This window comes from Porites lutea, chromosome 3, assembly GCF_958299795.1.
Source record: "Porites lutea chromosome 3, jaPorLute2.1, whole genome shotgun sequence".
NCBI classification, from domain to species: domain Eukaryota; kingdom Metazoa; phylum Cnidaria; class Anthozoa; order Scleractinia; family Poritidae; genus Porites; species Porites lutea.
Window position 1 is genome coordinate 9,718,959 of NC_133203.1, and position 7,019 is coordinate 9,725,977.

Sequence of the window (7,019 nt, forward strand, 5' to 3'; positions counted from 1 at the left end):
TTGTGCATTTTTGTTTCCAGTATTTTTGGCAATACTTAGGCCTAGCTGATAAAGCTCAATTGCTTTCTTGAATTCACCGAGAGAATGATAGGCAGCACCAAGGTTGTTATATCCAGTTCCTTGTGCATCTTTGTTTCCAGTATTTTTGGCAATACTTAGGCCTAGCTGATAAAGCTCAATTGCTTTCTTGAATTCACTGAGAGAATGATAGGCAAGGCCAAGGTTGTTATATCCAGTTCCTTGTGCATTTTTGTTTCCAGTATTTTTGGCAATACTTAGGCCTAGCTGATAAAGCTCAATTGCTTTCTTGAATTCCCCGAGAGAATGATAGGCACGACCAAGGTCGTTACATGCATTCCCTTCAAAGCGTTTGTTTTTTATCTTTTTGGCATCGTTCAATATCAGCTCGAAGTAATTCCGGGCTATTTTAAAATCACCGTGTTTGAAAGCTTCAGTTCCAAGTTGACGTCTGTACAAGTAATCCGCTATAGACGTTGTATCGTGCCGTCCATGATTGGCTTTACCTCCTCGGCATGACTGAAAAGAGAGAGAAGATTTAAGCCCTGACATGGAACTCCAACACCCACAGAATCACGCCATACCAAAGATAAATAAAAAGCGTGATGGCGTTATTACGTTGCAGTAAAACCCAGATCATAAGAAAGTTTCATTTTTGTATAATACAGCTGTGGTAACTTTTTTCCCATATCTTTACGCATGCCGAGATGGTTAATGTTCAAACTTGGGAGGTATCCCCCCCAAAAAATCAAGTCGAGCCACCTTAACTTCTCTCCCTTCCCGCCATCCCCGTTTTGATCTCATTACACGTCATCAAGCCCCAGTCTTCAAGAATTAGCCCGCAACCAGCCTCTAATAATAGGGAGTTCAGTTATCCAACGAAGACGACGAAGGCAACGAGAACGGCAAAAAAAGCAATAGGTTTAGATTAGCAAAACAACAACTTTGCGCGTGCATCACGCCTTTTTGTACATTTCTCTGCCGTCGTTGCAAGACTACAACATGAAACTGCCTAATTTCACGTTTTGTTGAGGACGGGAACAAAAGACAACAACTTTCTTTTTCTTTTCCTGAACTTTGATAAGTCCTTTAGAATTCAACTCCAAAACAATTTGCCAACACTTGACGAATTAAACGAGATTGAATAAGCGCGATAAAGTTTGAGGCAGCGCAAATTCACTTTTTAAGTGACGATTTCGTATCCGTCGCCGTTGTCGTTGCGTAAACTCCCTAATATGTCCTAAGGAAATAAATAGAGGAAATACAGGTAATTCTTTCGTGACATTAGGGTCGCGTATATATTGAATAACAGTTTGGTGAAACTGAGACGAATTGAGAGATCATCGCTTTGAAACATTTTAGTACATAACTGACCCACACCTAGCTCGGACAGTACGTTTCCAGTTAAACTCTACCTACTTCAAAAACATAAAGTATCACATCTACAAGAGCTAATATTTACTATAGGCACTGCTCTACATACACCCTTTATATGTACGTGGTGGTTTTTATTCACATTTATTTTATACAAAGTTTAGAAAAAAAAAATATTTGCGAGTAAAATCTCTGATCCATGCAATTTCATATAGTCTCCTTTCAAGCTTTATATATCATTAACTGTGACAACACGATCGATTGTTGAGTCGGGAAATTTCAGTGTTTGATGAAATTTAACCAAGCAAAGATTGCCTTGTTGGTCCTTAATTTCGCGATTTTGGCGAGATAGTATTTTTCTGGGGTTTATTTTCGCGATTTAAACACGAAAATATGAGAAGAGGGCATTAAATTTAAGCACTCTCAACTTCACTTTATTTTTAAAAAACTTCTGAAAGTTTTCAAATTTCTACTTAAACTGGAAAAGCAATATGTGAAAGCTTCACAAATTAACGGTTTTTTACCTACTGAAGATACAAAACAGAGCTTACCAGTATAACCAGTTTTAAATAAGTTAAATTATTGATACATATCCTGATCCTGTTGTTGCTATTTCAAGTTAATATTTTTTTCCGTGATTTAAATTTTCTATATGAGTATTTTATTTCGCTTCCTTAAATTTTGCGAGGATTTATTTTCGCGATTGTTTTGCAATTGCGTAAAACGCGAAATTAAGTGCGATAGGGTATATATATTGTATTTGCATGCTTGCATGGCAGGCTAGCCGGGCATAAGAAATATGGGGCGCGAGATAAGTGATGTGCGCAGGGGAGGAGTACACGTGTGCTCGCGTGCTCCATCCTCTTGGTCAGCGCCACCGTTCTTAGTTCTTAGTTCTTAGTGTACGCACCCGAGTAATTTACTAGGGCACCTTCCCTTCTCCGCAGGATGGTTATTACCGAAATCCGAGATTAATTTCTTGCAAAAAGGAATGAATGGTATTAAAGAGGCAATCCTCCTTACTATTAAAGGTGACTTCGATGGCTTTATGAAGCAAAGTGCTGATTATAGAAATGTAATACCTTGTTGTCTTTGGCTCTTGTTCCTGTGCATGTCAAAGCCAGGTTTATCAGCGTAGTGTTTTCCTCGTCAATCTTTCATATTGTTAAGGTAAATGATGTTAGAATTAAGTGCATGTTAAGTATAATTGCAATACTAGAAGTAGTACTAATTCAGTCTTAATCGGGGATGCTAGACCACTATGGACTATAACCATTCATACAACAAGGTGAGATAAGAGTAGAAAAATGATAATGATGACGATGATTGCTTTAAATGCGATTCATTTTTCAAAGAGGGCGTGGAATCATTTTGATTTAGCCTGCTATGCCGGCAATAGCGATTCTCGTACGCACCCAAAAACAATTGGTCACTTCCGAGCTGTTTCAAGCCTCTGTTTCAAAGCAAGGCTAAGTACAAAGCCATTGATATGAAAATGAGTTTTTATTCTCATGCAAATAAAACATATTTTCACGACAAAGGTTTTGCACCTAACCTCGTTTTGGAAGTAAGAGTCTTTGGAACTCGAAAGTAGCCTATTCCCCCAGCTAGGCAGGCTAATTTCAATTCTGTACGGAGGCGAATCCTGTGGTCTGATTGGCTACACGAGTGGCTAGGATCGATGGGCCGTATCTTGCCCACTCTGTATTGCTTGCTCTGTTCCGCAAGAAAATATGTTGTTTTGGCCATATAATAAATATTTTTATGGCCAAAAATTCGCCTCGTTCTTGTCAATTATTCAGCCATCTTGATCTTAAGCTTGGCCAAGAAAGCACATTTGATGTGTATATCATGGATGCATGTAAATTACTAAAGGATACCATCAATCCTTTGACACACCAGTCAATTGCCAGGTCTAACAGATTTAATTCCGCAGAGGCGTACGCTCCTGAAATCAAGTAAATATAATTATACTTAAATCACTTAAGGTGACTCGACCCAGTTTTTTTGGGGGGGTACCATCCTACTTTGAAGTTCTCTGGTATCCCCACCTTTACTTTTATCGTAAGTCTAACACATAGAATGGATAACATATAGATCAATCTACAATATAACATAAAATTTTTGGCGATCGGAGTAAATGTCACGTGGTTATAATGCCACGCCCCTTTGAGGTCTGAGTCGAAAATCGGCTGTTGCCGGCATTTTTTTGTGAAAATCTCTCAGCTACACATAGTGCGCATTAGTGCCTTGCGCTGAACAGAGTTTCACCAAAATCGCAAAGACCCAATTCGAGAAATTCAGCGCTTTCCAAATTTAGGTCACAATTTATGCGAAAATGATAAGCAAACTTTACACGGATTATATCTAATAAACCAAGAGATTCATCTCTTTATTTTGGGCATCGTTATAACAGATGGGTCCTTGCAAGTCCGCAAAACAATTTAGGGCCTTGTAAATGCGCGCGATTTCGAGCAAAGCAAGCATATAGAAATTATAGTTTTCGCAATTTGTTGACGTTTGTCAGCGTTTAAGAGTCCTTCTCACGAAAAAAGCATTTTCTTAAAAATTCGTAGTTTTTTTTCCTTCAAATTTTTTCAGGGCCACAATTGATTAACTAACTACCCGGACTCTGAATTTCATGGTCATTGAAAAACTGTGACATTATCTTCTATAAGCCCAAACTTGAGTAAACATTGAAGATTTTTAGCGTTTTGGCTGAGTTTGTGCTTTGGGAGTTGTCTATTGTTTCTAGTCTGTCATTATACAGCATTCTTGTTCAGCACGCGTTCAATGACCACGCTTGGCTGACTTCCGAATGCTCACCGAGATATTCCCGTCACGAGTTGGTTTAATTATTGGCTTGCATTAAACCTATGAAAAAATGATATTTTTTTAATAGTAAGTAGATTTAGTGTGTAGCACTTCTTGATTTTTTTGCAAAGGCACAAGAAGCACGAGAATTGATTAAAAATTGTGACTTAAACCTCTATGTATCACGCGATGGCCTGTCTCACTGTACCAAAATTATTATATCTCGGTGAGCATTCGGAAGTCAGCCAAGCGCGGTCATTGCACGCGTGCTGAACAAGAATGCTGTATAATGACAGACTAAAAACAATAGACAACTCCCAAAGCACAAACTCAGCCAAAACGCTAAAAATCTTCAATGTTTACTCAAGTTTGGGCTTATAGAAGATAATGTCACAGTTTTTCAATGACCATGAAATTCAGAGTCCGGGTAGTTAGTTAATCAATTGTGGCCCTGAAAAAATTTGAAGGAAAAAAAACTACGAATTTTTAAGAAAATGCTTTTTTCGTGAGAAAGACTCTTAAACGCTGACAAACGTCAACAAATAGCGAAAACTATAATTTCTATATGTTTGCTTTGCTCGAAATCGCGCGCATTTACAAGGCCCTAAAGCGTTTTGCTGACTTGCAAGGACCCATCTGTTATAACGATGCCCAAAATAAAGAGATGAATCTCATAGTTTATTAGATATAATCCGTGTAAAGTTTGCTTATCATTTTCGCATAAATTATGACCTAAATTTGGAAAGCGCTGAATTTCTCGAATTGGGTCTTTGCGATTTTGGTGAAACTCTGTTCAGCGCAAGGCTTTAATGCGCACTATGTGTAGCCGAGAGATTTTCACGAAAAAATGGCGGCAACAGCAGATTTTCGACTCAGACCTCAAAGGGGCGTGGCATTATAACCACGTGACATTTACTCCGATCGCCAAAAATTTTATGTTATATTGTAGATTGATCTATATGTTATCCATTCTATGTGTTAGACTTACGATAAAAGTAAAGGTGGGGATACCAGAGAGCTTCAAAGTAGGATGGTACCCCCCAAAAAAAACTGGGTCGAGTCACCTTAAACTGGCATAAAAGCAAGTTTAAAACAACTAATCTGTCTTACTTTGTCCTACCCCTTTCTTTCCTAGCCCGTGTGGCAGGCATTCGGGAGCGCGATCGCTTGTGAAGGAGAAGGAAAGATGGGAACCCTTTCCTCCCTTCAAGCTTCACGAGAGCCCGAAATCCACTTCTTCCCGAAATTTCTTTTCCCATCCCTTTCGAACGCAGGTCTCCTCCTTCCTTTTTTACGAAACAGTAAGCGGACAAAGAGAAATTTATGACTGTTGGGTTTTGCTTGTGGCTCCGTTGTGATCACTCAATCATATTCAACCTTGCAAAAACGCAGTGAAGGCTCTCAAGGAGAGCTCTCAAGAACCAGTCGATACCAACATATTTTTTGATGATTTATAACGGCTATCGTTTGACAAAGCAAGAATATTTAAAGACTTGCTACGATTTTAATTTTTATAAAAATGCGGTAACGTGAACATAATTGCTTAATTAAACAGATACCATCAAAACCCAGCCTTTTTGCAGGAGGGAGCTGGCGTTAAGAGAAGGATGTATTCGCAGACTGCCATGGAAATTACCAGCGATTATTGGTAAGATAAACAATGGTCGTATGTCCGTGGCATTTTTTGCATCTACCAGTGAGTAAATGTAGTTTCCTATGAAGGTTCAAAAATAAAAATAATTATGAAATAATTGACAGCAAAAACAACAACAACAACAAAAAGTTAATCAAAACCAACGCAGCGTTCCAGTTAGAATTCAAAGCAATCACGAGAAGTAAATTAGGATGGAAAGCGACGGAGGACATCAAGCAAGTTTCCCACAGCAAACTGTAATGAATCCGAATCAAAAAAGGCGTTGTTTCGTTTTGTCCTACTATTAGTGCGATATTACACCTAAAAATGCCAAATAAAAAATCATTTCCTTTTTTCCCCTAACTAATATCAAAATCATTCAAATTTATCACATGATTTACAACGCCGCCCACTGAATGAGGAAAAACAGTTGGCTATTCACAAGCATGGAGTTAAATTCGTTGCCACGGAGCTTATGGTGGCCAGAGGGAAAGGCATACCCAGTGCTTCTGCTGGATTGCAAATCAGATAAGCTGACAACTCGCTGACCTTGCTGCCTGCCCAGTATTCGCCCAAAAAAAAGCAAACAACGACACATAAGCTCACCTAGAAAAAGGTTTGCATAAGCTCTGTTGCTGTACAGTATGGCCATGAAATCTTCATCCTTGCAGTTCACTTTAATTCCCTCAGTGGCAAAATAAACGACGTTGCTGTAATCTTTCTTTAAGAAAGCTTTCTGACCTTCATTATTATAAACCTGCGCTATTGCTAAACGAAAAGAAGATTGAAGTGACATCACGCTGGTATGAATCTATCCTCATTACTTTCACTTGTTCTGCTCAGTGTTACGCCACTTGTGTTTTGTACGTGAGAATGGATAGTAAATTTGATTTAACTCTTCAATCGCTCACTCACTGGAGTTTTTCGTTATATATATATACTACTGTTGACTTTAAGCGCAGTACTTTTCAGTTTTTTTTTATGCGTGTGTGTTAATCTGAAAATTATTTTTACAATTTTTTTTTCACATTAAGGCAGGATTGGCTGCTTTGATGGATAAGTCGGACAATAGTAGTAGTAGTATATAAGGCTTGGGGGTTAACGATACCTATATTTGGAAAGCGCCGGGACGTCCTCTGGTTCATGACCAGAAAATTGCGCGTTTCGAATCTGTTTCTGC